General features: G+C 38.6%; 1 protein-coding gene and 1 pseudogene across 4 annotated transcripts in view; one reads left to right on the top strand and one right to left on the bottom strand.

Annotated features, from left to right (window-relative positions):
* Positions 1–10,216: 10,216 nt before the first annotated feature.
* Positions 10,217–10,329, bottom strand: LOC129400508 (U6 spliceosomal RNA; annotated as a pseudogene).
* Positions 10,330–14,023: 3,694 nt separating this feature from the next.
* Positions 14,024–14,632, top strand: part of RAPH1 (Ras association (RalGDS/AF-6) and pleckstrin homology domains 1) — an 85,563-nt gene continuing 84,954 nt past the window's right edge. For all 4 annotated transcript variants that reach the window (XM_055120518.1, XM_055120517.1, XM_055120516.1 and 1 more), the window contains exon 1: positions 14,024–14,552. The gene's annotated coding sequence lies outside the window, so the exon portion shown is untranslated. The remainder of the gene's footprint in view (positions 14,553–14,632) is intronic.

Below are 14,632 nucleotides of genomic sequence, written 5' to 3'. Positions count from 1 at the left end.
TTTTGCCTATTGTGAACAGTGCTGCACTGAATATACAGGTACAGATGTCATTTCTACTGTGTTTTTTTGCATCCTTGGGATATATTCCCAGAAGTGGTATTGCGGGGTCATATGGAAGCTCAATTTCTAGTTCTTGAAGGACTGTCCATATTGTTTTCCAGAAAGGCTGGACCAGTTGGCATTCCCACCAACAGTGAAGGAGCGTCAGCACTAGTTGCTTTTGTTCTTTTGAATGTGTGCCAGTCTCTGTGGTGTGAGATGATATCTCATTGTTGTTTTGATTTGCATCTCCCTGATGACTAGTGATGTGGAGCATTTTTGCACATTTGAAAATTCTTGACAGTAGATATCAAAAGTTTGCTTCTTCAAAACTATATGTTATAGATATTAACTTGATTTATGTTTCACATAAATCACAATATATTTCACAATATATGCAAACTATGTCATATACCTTAAACTATCATTTATATGCCAATAATGTCTCAAAATCAAACCCAAAACACTGTCTCCCAATGTAGCAGACTATATCTAACATGAATATTTACCATGACCATTGTGCTTCTCTCAAAGGGAACTAAACTTTAGAAAAAAGTAAAACCTTTCTGAGCTTTCACTTAACATATAATTCTGTGGTATATAATTCTCTAAAAAACAAGAATAATTGGTTCTGTGTATAACATAGCATATATTTCTTGTCCATGATATATTTCTTGTCCTTGTGGAGCTTAAAATTAATTTGGAGTTACCCCAAACCAAAAAGTAAACATTGATATTAAATGCATATTCAGAGAAGGAGGCTTTCTCTGGCTGATAGGGGTTTTGAGGGTGGACTCAACAGGTGAGAAGGTTGGGCAGTATTAAATAGTCAAGGAGGGAAATGAAGATGATTCAGAAAAGAACAAGAGCAAAGCTACAAAAGCAAATGTCATAGAGAAAGGAAAGATGAGAGGCCAGCTGGAGTGAAGCAATGCAAGGTGGTGGTTTTGAGAAGTGGAGGACAGAAAAGAGAGGGGGAGTTGTGAACAGCTTTGAAGCTAGTCAGAAGAGCTAATTTGAGACAGTAACAAGCAACAGGGAATCATTGCAAGCTCAAAGACATTCCTAACTATTTTAATCCCAGCCCTTTTGTTGCAAATGATAGAAACAGACAGTTTTGGCAGCAACGGAATCATCGGGTTTATATATCTAAACCTAGAGAAGGAGCAAAATATATTTAGGTCCTCAGACAACCCCAAACAATGATGCAAAGACAGCTAGGATTACCCATTTTTTTCACGTCTGCCAGGCTCTTATGTTTTCTTCGTTGTTAGAATCATTGTCATATAACCAATATTTTCTGATTTGTATTTTTCTGCATGCCTTACCTGAGAAGAACAAACTTTTCCCTTATAATTCTAGTTAAAAGAAAACAAAACATTCTGGGAACGCCTCTAGTTTTGCCTGTAGCTTTAGCGTACATGCATTCACCTGCAACCAGATAAAAGAGGTACCCTGTTTGGAAGCAGTCCTGGTCTGTTTTGATTTTGGGGCTACACCCAGCAATGCTCAAGGCTTACTCCTGACTGTGTCCTCAGGGATTTCTCCCAGCAAGCATATAGGGACTAAACCTAGAATGGCCACATGCAAAGCAAAAACCCTACCCACTGTACTATATCTCTGGCAGTTCTGGAATCACATAACTGAACTGGAGTCTGGGTTGGGAGAGCAATTCTGAAAGAAACAAACTGATACCAGAGAAGGGAAGGTGATGAGACAGAAGAAATAGCAAATGTCTTCTAGTGATAGTGATTATTTTTATTGTCATTCTCTACAAATACAAAAATAATGCACAATTATTTTGAAAACAGAAAATATTGATCAAATAAAAAGGAGTGAAAATTGAAATCACCTAAAGTTTAGGGGTTTTTTTGTTTGTTTTGCTTTGTGGATCACACCCAGTGATGCTCAGGGGTTACTCCTGGCTCTGCACTCAGGAATTATGCCTGGCAGTGGTTGGGGGACCATATGGGATGCTGGAGATTGAACTCAGGTTGGCCAAGTGCAAGGCAAATTCCCTACATGCTGTACTATCGCTCCAGTCCTCACCTGAAGTTTTTGACTTAGACATAAACTCTTGATATTTTTGTATGCTTCCAATTTTCACACGTTAGTGTGTGTTATGAATGTACAATTCCTCCACAAAAGATAGTCATATCCTAATTTCCAGAACTATGAAATGTTCTTCACAGCAAAAGGAATTTAGCTGAGGTAATTAAGTGTCTTGAAAGGGAAAGGTTATCATGAAATAATTCCCTTGGGCTCAATGTAATCATGGGTCCTCATTCTAGGGACACAGGAGAATAAAGGTCAGACAAAGTGACTAGAAGATGCTTCATTGTTGGTTTTGAAAACACAAGATGGCACCATTAAAATAATTCAGGGAGTGATAGTACAGTGGATATGCAGCTGACCAGAGTTTTATCCCAGACACCCCATATGTTTTATCCCTGACCCCTACCCAGAATGATCCTTGTGAAAAGAGCCTAGAGAAGTCCTGAGAACAGTCTGGTGTGAGAGAAACTGCCCCAAAACAATCAATCAGACAATGAATTCAGTGATCTTCCAGAAGCTACAAAAGACTAAAAAACAGAATCTTTCCAGAAATTCCAGAAGGAATGTAGCTCTGTCTAGATTTTAGCAGATTGAAAGTCATTATGAACTTGTGGCCTGTAAGATAAAAACCTGTTGTTTCACAAATTTTGCAATTTGTTACAGCAACAATATGAAACTAATATAATAAGTATATATTTTTATATAACATATATTTGTAAACATATGTAACAAAATGGATTTTAAAAATCTACATATAGTAACAAAAATACCAACCTACAAATATACTTATGAACACGTAGTTGTGTGTGTTTCTTGTATTCAACAATCTGGATTTTATAGCATACAGCATTATGTAGTTTCACACATAATTGCATAATAATATTAAATAAAACAACGTACTATAAGATATGTTATACAACAATGTATAATACATTGTTTCATGTGCTAAAAATAGTGCAAATTCTTCCTTGTAAGAATCCTTTGCTATAAATATGGGTTAAAGTATAAAGTATTAGACAGTTAAATAAGTATCATCCCGTTGCTCATCAATTTGCTCGAGTGGGCACCAGTAACGTCACCCTTGTGAGACTTGATACTGTTTTTGGCATAGTGAATATGCCACTGGTAGCTTGCCAGGCTCTGCCATGCAGGCAGGATACTCTCGTTAGCTTGCCGGGCTCTCTGAGAGGGATGGAGGAATCGAACCCAGTTTGGCCGCATGCAAGGCAAATGCCCTAACCGCTGTGCTATCGCTCCAGCCCAGACAGTTAAATATTTTTAATAAATGTTTCCTTGTTCTATTTTTTTAAGACTGTACTGGCAGATTATGTGTGTTTCTGGTACTGTAAATTTTCAGTCTAAAAACTAATATAAACCTTTTGGTTTGTTTTCAACAGAAAAGTGTATAGTAGAAATGATCATAGTAGTACCAGCACAAGTGCTTGGATAGGACTAATATTCACTAATATTCAGGGAGAAGGGATATTTATAGGTGATAAGTCCATAGTCTTACAAATCCCTGGTTTTAGAAGAAAAATATCTTGAGAAGATCAGCAATGGAGAAACAGTGAGGAAGAGACAGTACAGGGACATTTGAAATCTATGATTGATGGGACTTTATGACAGCACTCAGGTAATGTCATCTTCTTAGGCATAGTGTTGCTTCAAAGCACATCACTGAAGAAAAGCGCTAATGATCTGACCATGAGGCAGCAAATAGAGTCATTTCTAACTCATTCATCAAACCCCTACATTAATTTTAAAAAAACACTATTAAATGAAAAATATCTAATAAATTATTATATATGTAATAAAATATTACATAATAATATGTTGTTTGTGCCTATTCTTTTCTTAAAATTATATCCAGTCTTTATGGTCACCATGTATGTGTGCATGTGTGTGTATGCTTACATATATAGTCTTGAGTTTTCACTTTGGATGTAGTCCCATTCATTCAACAAATATTTGTTGGACAGCTGTTATAGACTAAATTATGTTCTTCCCCTGTTCATGATTTGAAACTAACCTCTAGTACCTCTTAACACTGACTGATTTGAACATAGAGTCTTTAAAAATATAATTCAGTTCAAATTGAAAGCATTTTAATTTGGTTTTCAAATTAAAATTAAATTTCATTTATTTCATTTATTCATTTCATTCATTTAATTTCAAATTTAAAACATTTTAACTAATAGTAACCTGCTACTTTTGCTTTGTGTATTTCCTACACTATCTCTTCTGTGCCCAGTATGAAATTTTGGTAGCAGTTCTAGATCTGTTTGGTGGTATTCTCCCACCAACAAGTCAGAGCTGTTTAGAATATGACTGATGTTATCATGAAAAGAGAGATTAGGACACAGAGAAATACTAGACATATCTATTCACATATAAGGACCTATGAAGACACAAAAAGGTTACAATCTGCAAACTGGAGAGGGAGGACTCAAAGAAACCAAAACTGCCAATACATTGGCCCCACACCTTTAGCCTCCAGAACTGTGAGAAAAATTAAGTTTTGTTATTTATGGCACCTTGTCTGTGGTATTTTGTTAAGGAGGACTGAGGAAACTAGTAGAGAAGTTTTACTCTCTTTTAGACTGAGTTTCCAGGAAAAGGTGCGTTGGTGCATATGTGACTTTAGCATTCTGTGGCCGAGAACCATTCCCCTGGCTAGCCCATGGCAACAGACAGACAAAGGACAAGAGGAACGGAGAAACTGCATGCAGGCCCCAGGCTGGTCCATAGACTCTTTATTTTTCTCTCCTCCCACTCGTAGTTCAATCTCTCCCCTTATAGTGCAGTCATAGTCGCAGTTTTGGTCGTAGTCCCAGTCATCATCATAATTCCATCATCCTAGTCTTCGTCTTAGACCTCAAAATCCTCTGCCTCATTACATTTTATTTCTCATCTCATCTTAGTCTCATAGTCCTCTACTTCCAGTCATCATCGTCATCTAGTCCTCCTTCTAGTCCCCTCTACCCCTACATCATAGTTATATAGAAATTATGAAAGGTGGGGTACACGTAGGTAGGGTTGAATATTGTCATAACAACAAACAGAGGTAAAGCCACTCCTTCATGGGAAGTTCTGGGAGATTAACCCAAGGACACAATCTCATCTGAGGGTTCAGCTCTACAGATTACTAGGAGATCCATTCAAGGGCAGGATTCCATCCAGAGTATATTGCTTTCTCCTTTCCTTAGCTAAAAATCCATTTAAACAATCATAGCAAATTTACTTCTTATAATATTTCTAGTCATTTTGTATGAACACAGTAAGAAATATATTAAGGTTAAAGGTTGATGCTTCCTGGGGACATCTTGCTAAATATTCCAGACCACAGTCCTCACGCCAGGTTATTCTTTCATAACCCCAGGAGGGTCCTTATTCAGTTACTTCTTTTTGGGTCATGACAAAGTTTGTTCCATGACTGTGCTCTTAACTTATTATAGTTATGGTACTTAGCTGTCTCCTTTCAATGCCAGGATAGCTTACAGCTTGTCATAGATCCATCCTGTCCCCTCATCGGGACCCTGCTTTTGGAGTGCTAGAAGCTAAGGGCAACTGAGTCTTAAGTCAAGTAAATATGGATGCCCAGGATTAAATATTATTTTGGAGCCAATTAACTCCTATGTTACAAAGCATAGCATGAACTGTCTTTCTGTGTCTATACTAAAAGGATATTGCCAAATAAACCATGCAAATGACATAAAGGGAAGAGAAAAGCAATCTAGGATTATTAGTGCTTGATGGAATTGGGTGGGACTCAGGGGCACTGTTGTGGGAGTAACTCAATAAACCTAAGCGCCGTGTGGGAGGAGCAAGGACAACCCAATGTTATCCAACACTAGACACTGTGACAGAGGATAATGATGGGATATTTTTAATTAAAAAGACATGGTTATTGACCTTAAAAACAGTATTCTTCTTGATTTCCAGCAACCAAAGGAACAGACCCACTTAAATGACCTATCATGACTGCAAATGCAGCATGATCAAAGCCTTAATTCACCCTTTTCTGCCTTTTGTCACCATGCCTTCAATTCAGTATCTTCCTGGTGATTTTGTAAGTACATCAGTTCCCTACTTTCAGTATTCTTCTAGTCCAGTACCCTGGACTCACCTTGGATTCTTCTCTGTCATGCTCTGTCTGCTTTGTTACCTATGCCTGCCAATATTTCCAAATGTACTTTAGTTTCTTTCCTTTCTCACTCCTTGTGACTTTGTACCTGGACTAACAAAACCAGCCTTTTGATTGTTCAAGTCTACTTTCAATAGGTTGTTAGACATTTCTTAATCATGTGTCATATCCTTTTACCTGGTACATGTTGCTGAAATTTTTTCCTGTGTAAATGACACCATGCAAGGTGCTGAAGAAAATTCATACATGAATAAGACATTGTGTCTTCTCTTTGAGGAATTCATAGTTTCAGAAGAGTCAGACACAAACAGTTCTGATACTAATGTGCAAGCAATCGTGGTGGGCATGTTTTGTGGGGGAGGAAGGGGTTGAGTTGAACAGATGTGGATCAGATAACTTCATCTAGAGGAATTTGAACTAAAGGAGACAACCAAATTGTTATAAACAGGAACAATTAAGAAAGAAAAGAGGAATAGGACCATAAAGCAATAACAAAAACCTCAGAATTGGGGAATGGTTGATTCTCTCAAAAATGACTTGATCACCCCATCAAAAACCGGGGAGAGGGAATGAACAGAAACTTCCTCGAAGAATAAATTCAAATGGCCAAAAGGCACATGAAAAAAATATTCTACATTACTTATCATCAGGGAGATGCAAATCAAAACAACAATGAGATACCATCTCACACCACAGACACTGGCACACATCCAAAAGAATAAGAGCAACCAGTCAGTGCTGGCATAGATGCGGGTAGAAAGGGACTCTCCATTGTTGGTGGGAATGTTGACTGTCTAGCCTTTTGGAAAACAATATGGACATTCCTCAAAAAACTAGAAATCGAGCTTCCATTTGACTCAGCAATATCACTTTTGGGAATATACCCTGGGGGTCCAAAACACACAGAAGAAATGTCATTTTCACTTCTATGTTCATTGCAGCCTCATTCACAATAGCCAGAATCTGAAAACAAAATGAATGCCTGAAAACAGGTGACTAGATAAAGGAACTGGTACATCTGCACAACGGAATACTATGCAGTTGTTAGGAAAAATAAAGTCATGAAATTTGCTTATAAATGGATGGACGAGAAGTTTTAGGCTAAGTGAAATGAGTCAAAAGGAGAGGGACATATATTTATAGTATGAGACTAATACCCAAGACCAGGGAAAATGGGCCAGGAGCTAGGTTGGAAGCTTGCCACAAGAGTGTGTGTGTATGTGGGCGGAGGTGGGGGGGCAGAAGGGAACAGAAGGGCAGTTAGGAGAGAGAAGGAGAGAAGGGACATGAGTATGACAATAATAGTTGAAAATGATTGTTTTGGACAGGAACTGAATGTTGAAAGTAGGTAAAGGGACACTGATAATCTTTCAGTGTCTGTATTGCAAACCATAAAGTCTAAAAGAAAGGTGGGGGAGAAAAGTTCTTTCCATAGAGGCAGGCTTCGAGGGGTGGGGGTGGCAGGAGGGAAACTGGGAACATTGGTGGTGGGAAATATGTACTGATAAAGGGATAAGGTGTTGGAACATAGTAGGACTGAAACCCAATGATGAACAATTTTGTAACTGTGTATTTCACTGTGATTCAGTGAAAAATATGTATATATGACTTGATCATTTACTCTTCTTCATGGCTTCCCAAACCTACTACGTGATCTGCAAGGCTCTTCATAATCTTTCTTTTATCTCACTATCCCTAGTCACACCTCTTCAGTTCTTATAAAATCATTTCTCGGGTTATTTACCAAAAACAACCAGCTACTTCCTGCTTTGACACATTTGCTTCACTCCCATCCCATCTACACAACAGTGTTTTCTCAACTCTTTTTCTGACCATAACCTCCATCTTACTTTGTCTCCTACTGACCTTGTCTTCTGTTGTGAATTACTCTGTCCAGCTGGTTGGCACCCAAGTCTCATGTTGGGGTCTCCCATTTAGCCATTTTCACTTGTGGTCCCACAAAGCAGGAGCATATGCGCCCCCATCCCACTTTGAAAATGCTGATCTACACTGTATACCATCTGGAATGGTTTTCCTTCTTTACGGTGGCTACTTTAGACCTGGATATACCCACATTAAAGAAATATTGTTCTGCCCTATTGTACACATTTTTGAGATGGACACAAATTTTTAAATTTTATTATTAAAGCATATTATTAAAGTTTGTGTTATTACACTAAATATAAACCATATACTTTCAGTTTGTACATGTAGCTAATATTCCTCATAGTAATTTAGTAATTGAGTTTCAAAGCCGACTTTAAAACAGCACTTCGTAATAAGATTGAAAATTGCTGAATTCCAATTGGCTGGATTCATTTGTAGTGTGACTGCGGACGTCAGAACACTCACGAGGTTGCAAGTTGTGATAACTGCTCTTGCATAATACTTGGTATTTGTTCAGAGTAAATATCTAGAAATGTTCAGGTCGACCGATCTTGCAGATAAAATACCTTTCAAGAGGGTTAGTTGTAAAAATATCTAATGAAACTTTAAAACATTACAAAGTATATGTAATACTCTATTCTGTATTTAATATTACGTAGGTTTTGTAAATTCCACTTGTGTGAAAGAATCACAAATACATTTATAGGTGAAGATTAATTGTTTGAATGGAAGTAGTGAAAAAGATATATCTTTATCATGAAAAGTCTTTGCCTCACATTATATTTCTGCCTTTGACTCTGTCTCTCTCTCTGATATTCAAATCCTAAGTGTCAGTTAAGTATCACAGTGTCCATGAAGTCATCTTATCCTATTTCAAACCTAGTCGGTTTCTCTCCTCAGTTTCTATTATACTGGCATTCTTTATCAGAGCTAATGATTATTCAGTTATTCGCTGGTTATTTTGTATGTTCTTGTTTTTCCTTAATATATTCTTGAAAGCACAGAACCCTTCAAAACTTAGTTTATTTTTTACTTTTCTTATGTTATTAATTTTATGTTACTTCCCTCAACATTTTAATTTAGATACCTAACTGCATAAATATTGATTTTGTTTATCTATTACAATTGTTAATTAAAGGAAAGAAATCTGCCACTAAAAGACAAACAGAGGAACCATAATCATACTGCTTTTCAATAAATATTTTAGTCTTCTTGCATTTCCCTCTAGATTTTTCTTTTTTTGTTTTTAAGGTCACTTTACATATACTTTATTTTTCATATTGTACATAGTTATTACTCTTATTATGAACATATTGTGAACATACTTTCATATCAAGTGTAATTCATCTAGAAACAATCATTTTCCAATCTCATTGCTCATTATTTAGGGGATTTTCAACTATTTATCATTGTCCTACCATGTCCTAGCCAATGTTTCATTCTTACTGTTTAAAATAAGTTTATAGTAGAGAAATTGCTTGACCCAAGAAATGTGCATTTTAAGGTACTTTAATGTTTGTTGCTGAAGTTCCTTCTAGAAAAAAAAAAGGTATTATGATTTATAGCCCTATTGTGAGGGTGCCTCATCAATACTGGGTGGAGCCTTTTTTCAAAATTGGAAACCATTTTTTATATTTCTTTATTACTCCTTAAGCATATCAACAGAGCTATGACTACCAAAGTAAATAGGTTTGATAAACTGATTAATAATTTTCCCCGGCACTTCTAAGTAGTGAACTTTTAAAGTAAATAATTATTCATTTATTCAACATGTTTATTACATGTTTATTAGCTTTCAGATTACTTACTGAAAATGAACATAATACTTTGGAAAGAAAAAATTCCATACAAATTACTGAAACATAGATTTAAACAATGACAATTACTCTCGAAGATAATGTGTATAGAAGCATCTCTTAAAATGAAAGTTGCGCTATAGTCCTAAGAAATCTCATGGGAATGCTTGTTCTTCCAGCTGATATTCTCCCTTGAATATCTTGTTTGTCTGTTCTTTTGCTTGCTTTTCCCACTCTGGAGAAACCTATGTTTTCCCTCGAATGTTTACTTCTCCTTTGACTTCCCTCACATCTTAAAGGATTCCTTTTCTTTCTTTCTTTTTTTTTTTCTCTTGTCATCCTTGCACAGGGGTCATGCTAATCTCTGTATCGTTCCAATTTTAGTATATATGCTGCAGAAGTGATCACACTTATTAAAGTTTTAATAAAAATTTTCTTGCTTCACAAGAAAGAAAATAAGGAAGGAAGGAAGGAAGGAAGGAAGGAAGGAAGGAAGGAAGGAAGGAAGGAGAAAAAAAGAAAAATCTTTTGGGAACAAACAATTTATCTCATTTTTCTAAGAATAGAGCTACTGAAACTTCTTCTCTAGGGAATAGAACTATAAATTTAGGCTATGAAAACCTTCCCATCCATTAGCTATTAGTCCTCAGAATCAAGGGAACTGTGCCAGAAAAGCCAAGACCTGATATGGATTATCATAGCCTCAGCACATTCTAGAATCTGTCCTTTTCTTCAGTATGAGGGGGAAAGGACATCACTAAAATTTTCTGGGGAGATATTTAAAGTCTTTATTCATTTCCGAAGGTTTGTTTAATTTACAGCTACCTTCAGACTAACACACCTAATTGGATGTCCTATTTTGCTAGGTGATTTAATTTTACAACACTGCAGCTCAATTATCAAAGATCATGCTAAGTTAATAATTGGTCCACGTTCCAATATAAAAATCTTTTTACCTTCTATAAACTAGTAATTGTTAAAAATTAATGTAGCTTTATATGAGATTTGAATCTCATCTAAAAGATTATATACCAGGATTTGAAAATAATATTTTCTACCTGTGATTTATTGGAAGATTCTGGAAAGTCTGTAGCTCATAAAGAATTATGGAATAAAGAGAACACATAAATGGGATCAGAAGATATGGATTGTATTCTCTTAATGTTATGGTTTTCACCATAAACCAAAATTTTGTCCCAAAGTGTATGCTATGCATATCTTATGAGATGTTCTGCTGGGAAAAAAAAAACATTATAGTCAAATACATCTGGGATATATTGTACATAATATCTGCCCTCTAGAAATTCACAGATCACATCAGAAAATACATTAAAAACATTAAAATCTGGTTTATAAACTCATTGAACTTTGTTTAATTCATATTTCTCATTTAGTTCATTAAATGTAGTTTAAATTTTGAAATTGACTGGGGAATGATTGACTGAGACCCCTTGAGCTGCTTGTTACTAATCTTATTCATTCAGGAAATCAGCAGACTTCTGAAAGTTGCTCCTCCTGGAATCTCTATTTTCAAGCAGGTTACCTCTGTTCAGTCCATTTCCCAAACCAGAAACGTGAGAACTAACCTAGTTGTTTCTTTTATTCACTTCCTCATACTCATCATATCATACATAATCACATCATATCCTAGAACTTCCATCTCCTTTATGTCTTTTCCACCTATTTCTATTCCTCATTTTACTGCCCTGATTTTATGGGAAACTGTACCATATTTCATTGGGGTTATTCTGTTGTTGCTTAATTTTCTCCTGCCTCAGTCTGCCTCTCTCTGATCTATAAACCTAGTTGCTCTGGGTCTTGAAATACTACAAGGATTTTTACTATTACAGTGTTCAGCGTATCAAATTTAAGTTTAACACAAATCCTTTGTTATGATACCTTTCTACCTTCCCCCACCACACTCTGTCCTTCCTATCTGCACTGACAAAATTTAACTATTTACAGAACCTCTAAACCAAAAGTTTGTTGCTTCTGTACCTACACAGGTATTGTTGCTTTTGTGTAGAATATCTGTTCTCCGTTTCTTCATCTGATTAGCTCCTCCCTGTCACTAAATCACTAAACACACAGTTTACGAATGTGTTCCACTGTGAAGCTTTCCTTAACCTATGAATGGACTCTGCATTCCAACAGTGATTTCCTTACCTTCTTTACCTACTTGACTGTGCTTTTTTTTTCCTTTTTTTTTTTTCTTTATGGTGGTGGTGGGGAAAGAACCATATGTCACGACTTCCTTGTCATTGTAGTCTACAGTATTACCTGAAACTCAATAGACTATCATGGAATAGATGATTCCACATTAAAAGGAACTAATGAAAACCTGCTTACTTTTCTCAGTAGCTACAAGCAATTGTTTTCTTCTCTAATTAGCCTTGATCAACATAAACACTGGGAGGAGAGAATTAGCTAAGAACTATTTTAAAAATAGTCAATGATCTATTTTGTAAAAGAGGTTTTGATAAAGTATCTTCCATATGCAGCAGCATCACACAGGCTGGTGGTAATAGTATTTGATGAAATTGAGATTTATTAAGTTTGGCTTTCAGCTATTTCTAATTTCAACAAACCTGGTCATAAGGGAAATGGGCAAGAGACTGTAGAGAGATTTGTATATTGTACACTTATCAAAATGTGTGCATTTATTAATTTTAAAACATATTGTACAGGCACTATGCTAGATACCATGAAAGATAAAAGAATAAATAAGCTTATATACTTCATTCATTAGGGAAGATCATAATATTGAAATGATTATAATTAAAGGCACTGTGTGAAAAATTCCATAGGAAATAGGCTTCATGAAATTAGTCAGCACCATCTTGTTGCACTGTGGCACTGTCGTCCTATTGTTCATTGATTTGCTCCAGTGGGCACTAGTAACGTCTCCATTGTTAGACTTGTTACTGTTTTTGGCATTCGAAATACGCCATGGTAGCTCTGCCATATGGGAGGGATACCCAGACTGCCGGGAACAAGGCAAACACCCTACCCACTGTCCTATCGCTCCAATCCATCTTCTGTTACAAAATAAAATATTATTCTACACAAGTTTCTAAAGTATAGATTCCTCACGCATGAAATGTTGCTAGTCACTGTATTCTGTGGTTCTGAATACCAGGTTGGAACAGACTATGTGCCAGTTTGGAACAGATTGTACAAGAAACACTAAAACCACTTGAAAGTCCTCTGTATCTGAAAGAAGGAATGTAATTACCAAACCAAGATTTGGCTCCAGGACAGAGAAATGAACTCTCTGATTCTTGGAAAAGGGAACCAGGATCTCAGAAATGTAGAGTCATTTCATGGCATGTGAAGATTCAAGATGCCCATATTCTTAACAAGCAAGACGGGAAAGGAATGTTCACTCCAACCAATTCCAGGCCACAATCCCTGTCGACTATCTTAATGCAGTCAACCACGCTTGCTTTGCATGTGCCAGGCCAGAAAAAAAAAAAAAATTCTTCAATTTTGTGTTTTTGGATCAACATTAGAAGGTCAAAATAAAGATATAAATCAAAATGTAAAAGTCTAAGTCAGCCCTATATCTACATAGGTAATGTCTGAGTACTCTAGAGTTTGATGATAGGGTAAAAAAAAAAGCCAACACCTTACTCCTAAACAATTTCAACGTGGGAGGGGCAGAAATTAAGATGACAGGATAGTAAATTTCAAAGCTGAAAAGTAATTAGATATAATGGAAGGGTCCAATTTCCAAATGCTTCTTGTATGCTGCACGATACTGCAAGAGACAATCGTTGGCCAAAAAGAAATCTTCTTTCTGAGGGAGGGGAAAAATAAAAAAGCCTCCCATATGGACATAATCGGGTCCTTCCAGTGCCCAAGACGTGCCTCTGGAGTCTTTGAATGCCCAGAGAGCATCGAGGTGCATCTTCGGTGTGTGCATGTCTGGGTCCCTTGGCCAGAGGTCTCCGGGCCTGCTTCCAGGAAAGGCGAGCAGGGGGTGGGACAGCTTTGGGATTTTCCTTTCCTCACTCATTCATTCTCTGATTCACTGGTTCCTGGAGGCGGTTCACAGGGACGCGCGGCGAGGGAAGGCGGGGCCCGGTGGACAGCCCCGGCTGGGTGCGGTCTGGCGCCCGAGGGGAGGGGGCGCGGGCCGCGCACGGGAGCGCGGGCGGCCGGGGGGCGCCCGGGAGGGGCGGGCGCTGCGGCCTGAGCCGGAAGTGAGTGGTTGGTGGCGGGCGCCGGGGAGCGAGCCGCCGGGCGCGAGCCGGGCCGCCAGCGGGTCGCCGGGCCCTCAGCCCCGCCTTCTGCGTCTTGGCCGGACGCGGCCGCACCTCGGATCCGCCGCCGCTGGGCGCTGCGGCCGCCCCGCCCGCCGCGCGCTCCCGCCCCCCGCCCCCCGCCAACGCCCGGTCGGTCGTTCGGTCGTTCGGTCGGTCAGTCAGTCAGTCAGTCAGTCAGTCAGTCAGCCAGCCAGCCAGCCAGGCAGCCACGGCGCGCGCGGCGCGGGAGCTGCGGGCGCTCGCGGGGTCTCCGGGGAAGGAGCGGCGCGCCCGGAGCAGAGGCGGCGGCGGCGGCGTTGGCTGGAGAAGCGCGAGCGGCCGCCCGGGGTAGTCGGGCAGCCCGAGGGGCGAGCGGCTGCCGCGGTGAGTGTTGAGCCTCGCCCTCGGGGCCGGGCGCGGGGCGAGAGGGCGCTGCCGCCGCTCCCGCCTCCATTTTCCCGACG

The sequence above is a fragment of the Sorex araneus genome, chromosome X (genome assembly GCF_027595985.1).
Source record: "Sorex araneus isolate mSorAra2 chromosome X, mSorAra2.pri, whole genome shotgun sequence".
NCBI lineage: Eukaryota > Metazoa > Chordata > Mammalia > Eulipotyphla > Soricidae > Sorex > Sorex araneus.
This window is presented reverse-complemented; position numbering and strand designations above follow the sequence as displayed.